Raw genomic sequence first — 13,049 nt, forward strand, 5'->3', positions numbered from 1 at the left:
TCCCAGGACAGTTGCATACACTAAGGAGCTGAATTAGGTATTTGCTAAGGAGCCCATCATGGACAGTTTGAAGGACACCCAGCTGGCCATGGAGCCCAGCAAGAAGGAGTTTTGCCATGCTCAACTCAAGCTGAAGACCCACACAGAGACAGAGAGGATGTAACCACCACTGTGCAGATCTGAACCTGGGACCTCAGTATAAGAGCCTCTACCGTTTGCGCTATAAAGCCAGCTGGTGTTTAGCTTTCACTGTAGAGCTCCCTTGTTCTTATCTCTCACTCTAAGTGGTATAAGCGCCACTACCTGGGGCAGTGAACCACACTAGGGCTATGTCTACACAGCAGAGCTATTTTGGGATACCTCAAGTATCCTGAAATAGCTATTCCACATCTTTAAATGCACCTGTTATTTTGAAATATATTTAATAACAGGCACACTTTTCCAGCATCTCTGTAACCCTCGTTCCACGAGGGTTAAGGGATTTGTCAAAATAGTGCTTTATTTCGAAATTTGGTGCTGTGTAGCCAGCGCCAAATTTTGAAATAAGCTATTTTGAGGTAAAAGTGCTATGTAGACACACCCTAGGTGTGTGGGTCCCAGTGACACCTGAGCTAAGGTAACAATGGAGGGAACATCAACCAGTAAGTATTCTGTGCTATGTCCCAAAAACTGTCCAGGTACTGCTTTCATAGGGGGATTTAAACACTTGGTCTTGGTTATCAGCTGGAGGCTAGGCACGGGTGCTGAAACTAAGTGGGCAGGAGAGCGGGGCTGCAGCACCCCCTGGCTTGAAGTGGTTTCCATTACTTACAGGCTTTACAGTTTGGTTCAATAGCTCTCAGTACCCCCTTTATATAACATTGTTCCAGCACCCGTGATGTGAGAGGATAGATAGAAATGCCTCTCTCTGCCTGTTCACTTTTTTCACCCTTTTCTCCCGAACTACCTTCCTCCGGTGTTCAAAATGGTGTTCTCAGAAGGGTTTATTTCCTGTAATGTGACATTTCACAACCCTGGACCAAATGTGATGCTCTTCTATCCCCATCCATGCTGCTTCATGTTCCAGCTCCTTCCTGGTTTACTGGGGGGAGGGTGCCACACACACACACACATTCAAGATGGCAATGGCAACAGCATGGGGGTTTAAAAAGCCCAATCATGTGTTATTGTTGCAGCAGATATAGAAGCAGCAAACAACAGAAGATCTGCTTTGGATCACAGTTTGATCAGTGACCTGAGCTTTTAGCTACCATTACATCTCTAAATGCATGCTGGACTCGGAGACAAATTACACAAATTGGCATACAGGGATATTTCAAAATGCATAAAGATTATATGGCTTTCGTGGCTGCACCAGTTACAGAACGCTCTAGCTCCTGTCAGTCAGCCCCTAACTATTGTTAACGACATTACAGCGGTTACTGAAAAAGTCTAATTATTTTGCAGTGCACTTTGCACTGCCTAGCAGGTGTTCAAAACAGAATTTTGAGGCTGCTCACAAGAGGTGTTGGTGTTTCCTTTCTTTTTCACCACCTACTATTCTGCACATCTTTCTGGCAACAAGGACCTTTTCATAATGGATCGGGTTAACACCCTCCAGTGTAAGGACAGCTTGCAAAGGGACACACGAATTAATAACCTGGCCTTTGTGCATATTAATGGCTCTTGGGATGCTCAGCAGTGCTTTCTTCAGGCTGCCTGGCAGCAATTTGCAAATGATGCTGGATCACGAAAACTGCATGAATTATGGGGTACTAAGAAATGGATTTAGGAGTGTGTTAATTTGACCCCATGACTCAGCGTTTCAATAGATTCCAGGAGGTACCCCACAGTCTGCTGTGAGAAAAACTTAGAATGCAGAGAGTCCAACAACAGGACTATGTCTCCGGGGATATCTGCTTAGACTGTGGCTCCCCAGGTAAATCTCTTAAACCAGCAAAAACAAAGCAGTGTGGATTCACTCTTTCAGGCAAAGTCACACACATATTGTTCTTGCAGAAAAACATACACTGAAGAACTACATCCTTCTCTAAAATAAAGACCTTCTTTTCAGAACCGTACCAACCACCAAATGAGTGGTGTGTGCTACATTTGTGTGACAAGCCTTTCTAAATCTAAGACTTTCTGTAAATAATGGCCTATTTTTTTCCCTGTCCATTCTTACAGTCACAGTGATAGTTGGGTTTATATTCTCTATTTGATTACGAACTCCTCCTTTAGGCTTGTTGGCATCGGTAGCTATAGCAACGCCTTTAGCCAGTGATGACCATAATGCCAGATCACACTTGCAATTATCAGAGGACAGCTAAAAGTGACCTTTTATCTAGAGATTTTTGTGGTGCTTGGATGATCTTGATTCAGCTTCTTTTCTCCTAAATGGTTTCCAAAGAATTAGTTTTTAATTCAGTATAATATAAATTAGAAAACCACTATTTATAATAATTGAATTTCTGACCCAACGAGCAGAATTGGAAATCACAGAAAGGTAGGATTAGAAGGGACTTTGATAGGTCATCTAGTCCAGTCCCTCCACTGAAGCAGGACTAAATATTATCTAGACCATTTCTGGCACGTGTTTGTCTGGCGTGCTCTGAAAAACCTACAATCTCAGCAATTCCACAACCACCCTACGTAATTTGTTCTAGTGCTTTAACTACCCTAATAGTTTGGAAGTTTTCCCCAATGTCTAACCTAAATCTTCTTTGCTGTTATTTAAGCCCAGTCCTTTTTGGGTTGTGCTCAGAGGTTAAGGAAAAGATTTTATAATCCTCTACTTTTATAACAACTTTTTATGTACTTGATTAATGCTCCGTCCCCTTAGTGTTCTCTTCTCCAGAAGAAACAACCCAATTTTTTCAATCATTCCTTATAGGTCATGTTTTAATCATGGTGTTCGCTCTCCTCTGGACTTTCTCCAAATTGTCCACATCTTTTTCTAATATGTAGTGCCCAGAACAGGACACAGTACTCCTGTTGAGGGCTTATCAGTGCTGAGTGGCATGGAAGCATTACACCTCATGTCTTGCTTACAGCACTCCTGTTAATCTAAAGAGCCCTACATCTCTCATGCAAGTCCCTATACACAGCATTTTTTTTTCAAAAAGATATCTTTCCAGTTACAGCTTTCTATAGATAAGCAGGAGCTGTGTGGGAAAATTTCACACCCAAAGAGAAGCTGACAAAATTTGCATTTGACGAATTTTGCAGGGAGGTAAAAGAAAATGACACCCTTTACACGGTGTGGATTCGAAAAATAATTGCTGCAAGCTGAACAGGAATCAGATTCACTCGGTCATGATCTTAAACCAGGAACACACATTGCAGTTACCAGCAAAAGAGCAGAGCGCAGAGACCCAGGTTACCACTTGCGTGTGAGATTCTTACACCGAGGCTGTGTCTAGACTGCCAAGTTTTTCCAGAAAATCATCTGCTTTTCCGGAAAAACTTGCCAGCTGTCTACACTGGCCGCTTCAATTTCCGGAAAAGCACTGACGATCTCATGTAAAATCATCAGTGCTTTTCTGGAAAAACTATGCTGCTCCCGTTTGGGCAAAAGTCTTTTTCCGAAAGACTTTTGCGCAAAAGGGCCAGTGTAGACAGCATGGTTCTGTTTTCTGCAAAAAAGCCCCAAAAGCGAAAAAGGCGATCGGGGCTTTTTTGAGGAAGAGCGCGTCTAGATTGGCCATGGACGCTTTTCCACAAAAAGTGCTTTTGCGGAAAAGCATCCTGCCAATCTAGACGCTCTTTTCCGAAAATGCTTTTAACGGAAAACTTTTCCGTTAAAAGCATTTTTGGAAATTCGTGCCAGTGTAGATGTAGCCCACCAGAAGAAATGTTGATGGGATGTAAGAAATCCAGCAGAAACGAGCCGATTGTCTGAGCTCCCTGGATTCTCTTTGTGGCAGAGTCTGTGCTAGGCCCTGTGGGTCCCGCTCTTCTCAGAGTCTCGCAGTGTCCCTAATTGCTGCCACAAAGGCAAGGGTGCCCTGCTACCAGAGCCTCTTTCATCATTGGTCAGTCCAGTGTCCTTCTTTCTCCAGTCCCTGCTGGCCCTTCCAACCAGAAAGGGGGAATAGGTTCCCCCCCACTTGCTCCAGATTCTGGCTCAGGACCCTATAGGAGGGGGCAGCACCAAGCAGGCCGTGTAGCTTGGCCCTTGACCCTGAAGAGCAGCCCCTCCCTGGGCCACTTCCCCAACCCCTTCTGCAATCCCTCATTCCTGATATCACAGAGCAAATCTTCATATCAGCTCACTCAGGTGTGTTTTCTTGCTCTGGGCTGCTCCTTTCTCCTTGAGTTCTCTTCTAGTCCATCCCTTTTCTCCTTCCCCCTTAGCCTGCCTGGGGAGTATTTTTATAGTGCGTGCATCCACCTTAAGTGGCTGCACGTGTTCTAATTTGCCTTCCCTTCAGGCTTCAGGTGTGGCTGGCTGGGCCAGAATCTTTAACAGCCTACTCAGGGAACATACCCAGCGGCCCACATATCTGCCTTCCATGAGGCCTTGGTAGCTCCCTGCCACATCTTGTATATCCAAAAAGGGCTTGATTTTTTCCATTGGCCTGCAACTTGTGTAAGTCATTTATGCCTGTGCAAAGTGAGTGTCACTTAGGTAACAAATTGCAAGTGGGTAGTGATTGTGTAAAATGAATGGGAAAGTCTTTTAGCTGGCAAAGGAAAACTTCCCCCCAGAGAAATATTGTGGATAGTGACCGTAGACAGGACCTAGCTCAGGGGACACCACCAGGGGTAGGATGAGCACGCCAGTAACCAGAAGAGGCAAGGTTGCAGCACATAACTGTGGAAATTTCTGAGTAGAACAGTTACATATACGCAGTGTGGGATGGGCTGCTAGAATTTTAGCTAAGTTGCACCTTGGGGCACAGCAACCCCCTTACCCCCAAAACAGGAAGGCACAAAGGTGACTAAAATGACTCTGTGTGCTGCATCCCCTAAGTGGGCGGCACATCTCCACATTCGGTGCTGTTGTTTATGTACTGCCACAATGCAGATAACAAAGGGAGAGAAGAATCAAGCCCAAGATCTCTAGCAATGTGCTGTAGGAAAATGCAGTCTCCAGCCCACATTTAACTTCTCATTTAACAGTCAGCAGCACTCCTACCTTCACAATGGAGGACCTTGAAACAGGCAGCAGCCATCGCAGGTGTCAGAGGAGACCAGATCACCGCAGAATGAGACATCTGTAACGTTCATCTCGTGGAACTGAATGGTCCGTTGCAATCGTTTTCTTTTTCGAGCAAATTTCTTTCTTTCATGGTGAGCAAAGAAAAGGTGATTGACTGGGTAGGGGACAGTGTTACCTAGGGGAATGGTACATGCCGAAGTGGGAGAAGGGGTTTGTGACGGGCGGCCCCGCCCCGCACTCAAACCCAGGGAAACCACCTGGTGCCGGGGGCGGAGAGGGCCCCACCCACACAGCCCTACTGGGCATGCTCCAAGGGGAGCCCAGGTACAAAAGGCTGCTGGCCTGCTCAGAAGAGACAGACTGCGGCCCAAGCTGGAGCTAGCGCCAGAGAGGGAGTCGCCAAGAGGGCTGAACGCCGGAGCTGCCGACCGACCCCACGTGACCCGAGCGCCGGACCGGACCCTGCCAACCCCGACGTGGCCAGGGAAGTACCAGTACAGCCACCCGCCCGACGCCGACAGGTGGGACCGCGCCGGGGCAGGGAGTGACCCAGGGCAGGGAGCTGTAGAAGCCCCTGAGGGCTCGGCGCGTTGCGGGGGGGAGCCACCCGCCACTACTAGGGCCCTGGGTTGGGGAGGGGGGGCCCGGGCCCCCCTACCCCTGCTGCCCGAGACCCCGGCGAGTGGGGGGCTGGGATAACGAACTTTGGACTAGGCCTCTGGGCCTGCAAATTATGGACTAAGCTGGGAGGCCGTATTTCCCCTAGTACCGGGGCAGTGAATTTTGGACTAGGCTGGGAGGCCGTATTTCCCCTAGTACCAGGGCAGTGAACTTTGGACTAGGCTGGGAGGCCGTATTTCCCCTATTGCCGGGGCAGTGAACTTTGGACTAGGCCAGGAGGCCGTATTTCCCCTGTCGCAGGGGCAGTGAACTTTGGGGGCTAGGCCATGAGGCTGTATTTCCCCTAAAAAGGGGCACCACACTTTAGGCTGAGGCCTAAGCTGGTTGGATGATGCCCTGGAGGAGGGTGGCAACCCCCGTCAAGGGGGGGGGGGGCGCCGACAGGGTTTAAGAAAAGGGTGCAGGTTTTTTAAAGCACAAAAGTGCTGCCATGATAATACTGCAGTGACAGATGGTGTCACTGCTGATGGTTACACGCCGATGCTGAAACAGATGATGCTGACACAGCAGATGCTACCAGGTGATCGTGAAAGAACTGATGGTGAAACAGTGAAGGCGAAATGGCAGCACTGAGGTAGCTGATGGTGAAATTAGGGCCTCTCAGAGATGGCATTTCTGGAAATGGCAATAACCATCGCAGCCCGCAAACTGCGGTAGCCCTTGTAGATCTACCTCTTGACTATTCACAGGGGGATAGAAAACAAAGTGTCTTACTCATTTCTTTAAAGAAAAACAGGTCTTTTGGAATAATCTGTCTTCCTGCCTTGCGCTGTCCATTCAGCACCTGTCTATAAAAGATGAGGGACAAATGTATCAGGTGCCTGTTACTCTTTTTAGATTTGGAGCTAATCTGATGGGAGGCTGGCAGCTGATGGTTCACAATGAAATATTAACTAAATCACCCAACATGCACTTTCTCGTCGCCAATCCAGTAGCGTGGGATTATTTGAAAACCAGATGGGTCTAAGATACAAAGGTCACATCCAGATCAGCATTTCCCCCAAAAAGGAGGCAGTTCAGACATAGGGATTTGGTTTGGCATTGCCTCTAATTACACATTTCATTTGAAGGCCCTGGATTAAACCAAGGAACTGCCTGGGAATAGAAGAAGGTCCAAATTCCCTAATAAAGAGTGTAACTAGGTTAAGGGTTTGGAGAAACATTGTAAATAATTGTCAGGGATTCAAAACCCATCCCTGAGTGAAAAGAGGGATGTCAGCATGAATGTTGTTTCAGATTATGAGTCTGATCTTAAAAGGTGCTGAACAACCTCAAATTCCACTGACGTCAGGAGCAGTTGAGGTCTCGCCATACCACAGAGGGCTGGCCCCGGTTCCCGTCCATCATACTGAACAGTTGAGCTTGGACTTGCTTTTTGTGCAACGTGTTGTATTTTCTTTGCATTTAAACCTCCAGGCAAGTCCTCATGTGAGGCATTCATGGCATCACATTCATTGCCATGGCAACAGATGGGACCTCACAGATGCAGGTGTAGGACAACACCGCGTGAGCCAACAGCAGGACCGTTGAGGCCCACTGATGGAGGTCAGAGGGGACAACTGCTCTGGAGCCCAACAATTCAAAGGGCCCAGGGTCCCTGGTCACTGCTTCTGAGGCAGTAGCAGCAGTCAGAGCTCCAGGCCCTTTAAATCACCACTGGAGTGCCACACAGCATGCTCCGGGCATCTCTAATGGCTGGTTTGGGGACGGGGGGTGGGAGGGTGCTGTGGTCTCTGGGCAGCACTAATGGCTGGCTGCCCTCAGCCCTTCCCCTTCCGCCAGAGGCTCCACCCCTCCCGGGAGCACAAAGATGCTCCCTGCCTTGCTTCCTGTTGAGGAAGGTGGGTCATAACTTGCTCCCAGTTACATCCAGACTCACTGGTGGCAAAATCCAGCCAGACGCTGGGATCTAAATACCTGCCATTATAGCTTGGAGCAGAGATGAAGAGATGAACCCCTGTCGATTGCTTTGTGTCACTCTTCTTTGGGAAGCTCATGCCAATGAGAAAGCCCTTGCTTAAATTCTTTCTGAAATCATTTCTTATCAGTACTACTCATTGCAGTGTTTTGAGAGGAGGTTCGACACTGATTCCTGAGGGAGACAGTTGGCAGGGGAGAGGGTGAAATTTTAGTGATAGTTACAGGGTGTTGGCATGTTCAGGAAGGGATCCCACAGAGCCCGGACTAAAGACACCTTTCTATCCATGGTGCTTAACAGCTACCACAGGGTTTTCATTAACAGGTTAGTTGGATACAGCATTATTTCCACCTTGGGAGGCACTATTACTGCACAGCACAGCTTCCTTTCCCTCTTGTCGCATTCATGAAAAGATGAGCCAAGCTGATTTGACTAGAGCTACTGCTGAATAAGAAAGTCTTCAAGGCACCTAGTGAATGGCAGATGCTGTTTTACCCACTATGTGCCACAATCCCGAATAGCAGTGTTCCAAGTAGTGCTTGGGCAGCTGCACAGGAGATAGCAGAGTGCCCACCACCTCCCACAGCTAGCAGCATGTGTTTCTCTTGGTGGTGTACATCTGCACATGAGTTGGTGCACATAACAAAATTTATTCTGCACACGGAAGAACAATTAGCGGGAACACTGCCGGACAAAATTATATGTTGCACCCCAGTCCCATCATTAAGGCATTTGTAGAAAGTATTTATGGTGTCTCGTTGTGCATTTAGACTACCGTGGTAACAATTTTCCCAGAGATGATCTAACAATACTCTGATACTGAGAAATTCCAACTCATACATAAGTAATTGGATCTACAATTGCCCATCCTTTTTGAAAGCCCCAAGTCACATAGAGAATTAGACTTCAGAGCCTCAGCTGGTGTAAATCAGCATAGTTCCATTAACTTCTCTGGATCTCATTGAATTTTACATCAGCTGAGGAGCTGGCTCAGAGGCAGGAATGAAAACCAGGATTCCTAGTCACTAAGCATGAACCCAATTTTGATCTTGAATCAAAAGTAACAAAAATCAATAGTGTGAGATCAGAATTAGTCCTACTAGCTCCATTTTTCTAAGCCTATATGTACCAAATGTAATACATTTCATAGGTCATCATAGATAAGCAAAGAATTCTGGGATAATTGAGGGCACTCAAAGTTTGCATTCATTACCAGCTTCACCTATTTCTATATTCACATTGCTTAGATGACTTTGCAAACTTGTTCCCATTCTAGTCAGTGTGCAGTGCCCCATTGCACTATATAGGGGGCATGTCTACACTGTGGTACTATTTCGAGATACCGGAGTTTTCCTGAAATGGTGTTTTCCGTGTCTTGGCAGCACACCCGGTATTTTGAAATGTAATCGAAATAACGGGCATGCTATTCTGACATCCCAGTAAACCTCGTTCCACAAGGATTAAAGGACTTGTCGGAATAGTGGTCTAATTTGAAATTGGGCTATTGAAATACCTTATTTCGATCTTGCGCCGTAGTGTAGACACTCCCTATGAGTACCCCACAACAAAATCTTCATGTACATATAAAAAAAGACAAATATCTTTGGGTCAAATCATCATCAAGTCTTCTATTATTCATTAAAATAACACTAATCATAAACCTCTTTTTGGTGTGCATGTGGACATAATATATAGTTCCAAAGGAATTATGGATTAAAGGGGAACACTTGGTTCTCTATGAACATGCTGTGTTCATTATGTTAGATTTAGTGTGAACTATTTCCGTTGGCGTTATTAAAAGGGAGTGATAGTAGAGGTTCTCATTTATTTGAAAGTGATTAAAGTAAAATTTTCACCTTGAATAAAACAGCAGCAACATATTAACAATTTTTATTATGCCCACAAGGGAAATTTCTCCTCAAATGATTGGAGATAATCCTCTGAAATCTACCAGCTGCTGATTATATTAACCCATGGAAAAGTATATGTTTGCTCCTCCACAATGTTTGAAACAGTATGCCGTTAAGGTCATTAATATCTCTGCTCTCCCCATGTATGTAGGGGTAGCTTTGTCATCCCCATACTCTGCTCTTGGGTTTCAGACTTCTGGAGGGCTTATATTAAAATAACATTCATATCTGAAGTAAAAACTTACTGCTTTATTGAACATAACATGTCTGGCCTTGTGTCTTCATAGTCCCAATTAAAACTCCCAAAGTCCTGCACCAGTGTGTGCTGCCGGTGTTGTAAAATCTTGACATGGATTCTCTGAGATTCCACTGCAGTTGGTACAGTAGGTCCTGGTCTGTATGTGGAAGGCACTTTCCTGCCTATGGCAACCACCTCCCTTGAGTTCTTTGGTGCTCAGAAGTAGACCCATGATAGTCACAGTTGAGTTTGATTCCCCTCTTGCTTGCCTCCATTTTACACACTGATACAAATAGAGCAGAGTCACGTCCAATAGATTTGAATTAAGGCCCGGGGTGAATATGGCCCCATATTTCTGAAGATGGGGATGGGGGGGCGGATAGAAAGCAAACATTGTATCGCTCCCATCCCTGAACCCACCACGGATTTTTAGACAAGTATGTCACATCGCATCCAATCTGCATGTCTGAAAATCACACTTGTGTTTGGCACAACCAATTTCCTCAGCCAAACTCTTGTCTGTTTGAAGGGAGAGACACATTCACTTCTTTATAAGGCAACATAAGGCAGTCTTTTGGGTTTTTTTTAATAAGCATCAAAATTATTTTCTTCATGTATTAATTAAATTTTTGTCCTCATTAAGGAATATACTAAATCTTGTGTCAATGAGCGTAAGTCATGTGCAAACCTCAGGGTGAGAGGCGTGTTTGCTTTTGCTCGGTGCTGGAATTCATCTGCCTTCATTGTCCTCTCATCATGCCCACTTCTATCTTACTCCCTTAAGGCCCCCTGCCCTGGTGATTTCCTTGCTATAGAGGCCTCGGCAACCTTTGGGATTCACAATGCAATTTACTTGTAACTTCACCTTCAGACAACTGCTGGATTTTTTTCTAACATTTAAAGAGTTTTCCTGCCTCCCCAAAGACCAGAACCTCAGAGGTTAGTCCTATTCCTGACCTGATATTTCTGGGATCAGACCTTTTCATTTGTTCTCTGCAGCTTTGAGTCCATCCTCAAATTTAATTTCATACCAGCAACGAGAGCTGGATTTTTTTTTTCCAAATATCTTTTACTATGGAAAACCCTTTCACCTCTGTCTCCCTGAGAATTGATAACATCTCACAAAAAGCCAGCATTCGCAGGGCGGGGCTGTTCTGAAACCTCCCAAACTTCAGCCCTGGTCCGCTCCAATTCCTTTCCCTCCAGATACTTACAAAGACCTTTTCTCTGCTTTTCTCAGGTGAGCCTTCCCACCAGCTGCTCCTTGCTATGTCCTGAACTTCAGTAACATTCCTGGCTGCACTTGAAGGTACAGTCCCTCTGAGGTGACTAAAAACCCTTCACTTTTCATGTCTCTACTCAATATTTCTGGGGTCCAAATGGCTGTGTGCATAGCTATGTAATTCTTTGTTTTCTCTGTACTGGAACTTTAAATCTCTGAGGATTCTATGCAAGTTTTTATCCCAGGCTTTTGCCTTCCAGTAGTTCATTAAGCTGCATTCTAACATCTGCCATATGTTGTTTTCTGCTCTTCTGCAGTTTGTCAGGCACCATTTTGAGTTCATTTCAGTGCACACTGTGGCTATGTCTAGACTGCAGGCTTCTCGCTCAAGAAGCTTTTATCGGAAGAGATCTTATGCAAAAACTTCTTGCGCAATAGCATGTCCACACACAAAAGCACATCAAAAAAGTGATGCGAGTTTGTGAAAGAGAGCATCCAGACTGCGTGGACGCTCTCTCGAAAGTAAACTCTGATTGCTATGGATGGAATGGCCACCAGGGCATCTGCGCTTTTTCCTCTTTACTCTTTTTGCACAAAAAACCTCTGTTCCCTGTCCACACACACTTTTTTGAGAAAGAGCTCTTTCGCAAAAAGACATTCTTCCTTGTAGAATGAGGAATACCTACTCTAGAAAAACCCCTCTGTTATTTTAATTTTTTTGCACAAAAACGCACTTGAGGTATGGACGCTCCGCGAGCTTTTTGGAAAAATGGCCGTTTTTCCGAAAAAACTCTGTAGTGTAGACATAGCCTGAGAGAGCAGCCACTGTATGTTCTCTCATGAAGACTTTTGTTTTTGTTGTTTTATGGTTCTCCGAAAGACAAATATAGCTCCTTCCTCTCTGTCCATGGATAGCACCCCTGCTAGAACTAAAGGTGCCCTGTACAATTTGGGTGCATCTACACTGCACTCCTAGCTCGAAAAAAGTTACACAAGTTGAACCACACAAATTGCACAGCTTATTTTGAGTCAATTTCGAAATAGCTTATTTTGAAATTTGGCGCTGTCTACACAGCACTTATTTCAAACAAAATCCCTATTCCAAAATGTCTGTTACTCCCCATGGAATGAGGTTTACAGGGACATCGGAATAGCAAGCCCATTATATTTTGAAATAACGGGCATGCTCAAAAGAGGGGGAATGAAATAGCGCTGCAGTGTAGATGAAGCCTTTAGATGCATCCCAGGAAATCTGGTCCTTGGTTTCTACCAAAGTCACAAGATAGCAGAGGTTTGCCCATTACCTCCTATGCAATGCCTTCTCTCTTGTTCAAAACATTCCCGGCTGCTTCACTTGTGTTTCTCTCCATTACTGAAATGTTAAGAGTGAAGCATGGCAAGCCATTCCTTTTCAGCGTTCGGCTGGGTCTTGGCATCACGCTGCTCTACCTGACAAGTAGATTAATAAAGGCATTGAAAGGCAGAGATGTTAAAGCAAGAATTCCAACACTCTAAGAAAAAGCCTTCCCCGATGAGAGATTTTTATTAGGGACAGTTCTGATGGCTCCATTCAGTAAATTCTGTTTAAGAGAATTTGCTGTAGAAAGGGGGAAAGGGTAAATATTCTGAGTATTTGGGCTCTGCGTGGGAGAAATACAGAGGGCTTGAAATCCAGCTCTCAATATGGCTCACACCTGAGGCTCATACTCCGCAGTCTCTCTACACGCACTGAGTTCAATGGCGCAGGAGGGAGACCTGCATGTTGCAGGGTAAGGTCTATAATGAATAAACATCTTCATTTTAAATCACTACAGGCTCCTGCTTTTGCATTTCAAGCCCAAACCCGGTTCTCCAATTTTCAGTTTAGCTCCTTTGAGATCTAGAAAAATCTATGTAAACTGCAAAAAGGGGGGTAGGTAGGGGGCTCAAGAAAGAAA

The 13,049-nt window shown here is 45.4% G+C and overlaps 1 long non-coding RNA gene across 2 annotated transcripts in view; it reads right to left on the minus strand.

The window, feature by feature from the left end:
* The window catches only part of LOC112543768 (uncharacterized), a 79,861-nt gene extending 72,630 nt beyond the window's left edge, over window positions 1–7,231 (minus strand). For both annotated transcript variants that reach the window (XR_003086995.3, XR_003086993.3), the window contains exons 1-3: window positions 7,095–7,231; window positions 6,539–6,612; window positions 5,120–5,266 (exon numbers count right to left, since the gene is read on the minus strand). This is a non-coding gene — a long non-coding RNA (uncharacterized LOC112543768). The remainder of the gene's footprint in view (window positions 1–5,119; window positions 5,267–6,538; window positions 6,613–7,094) is intronic.
* Between the last annotated feature and the right edge of the window lie 5,818 nt (window positions 7,232–13,049).

This window comes from Pelodiscus sinensis, chromosome 13 (genome assembly GCF_052426305.1).
Source record: "Pelodiscus sinensis isolate ZL-2025 chromosome 13, ASM5242630v1, whole genome shotgun sequence".
Classification (NCBI taxonomy): Eukaryota; Metazoa; Chordata; order Testudines; family Trionychidae; genus Pelodiscus; species Pelodiscus sinensis.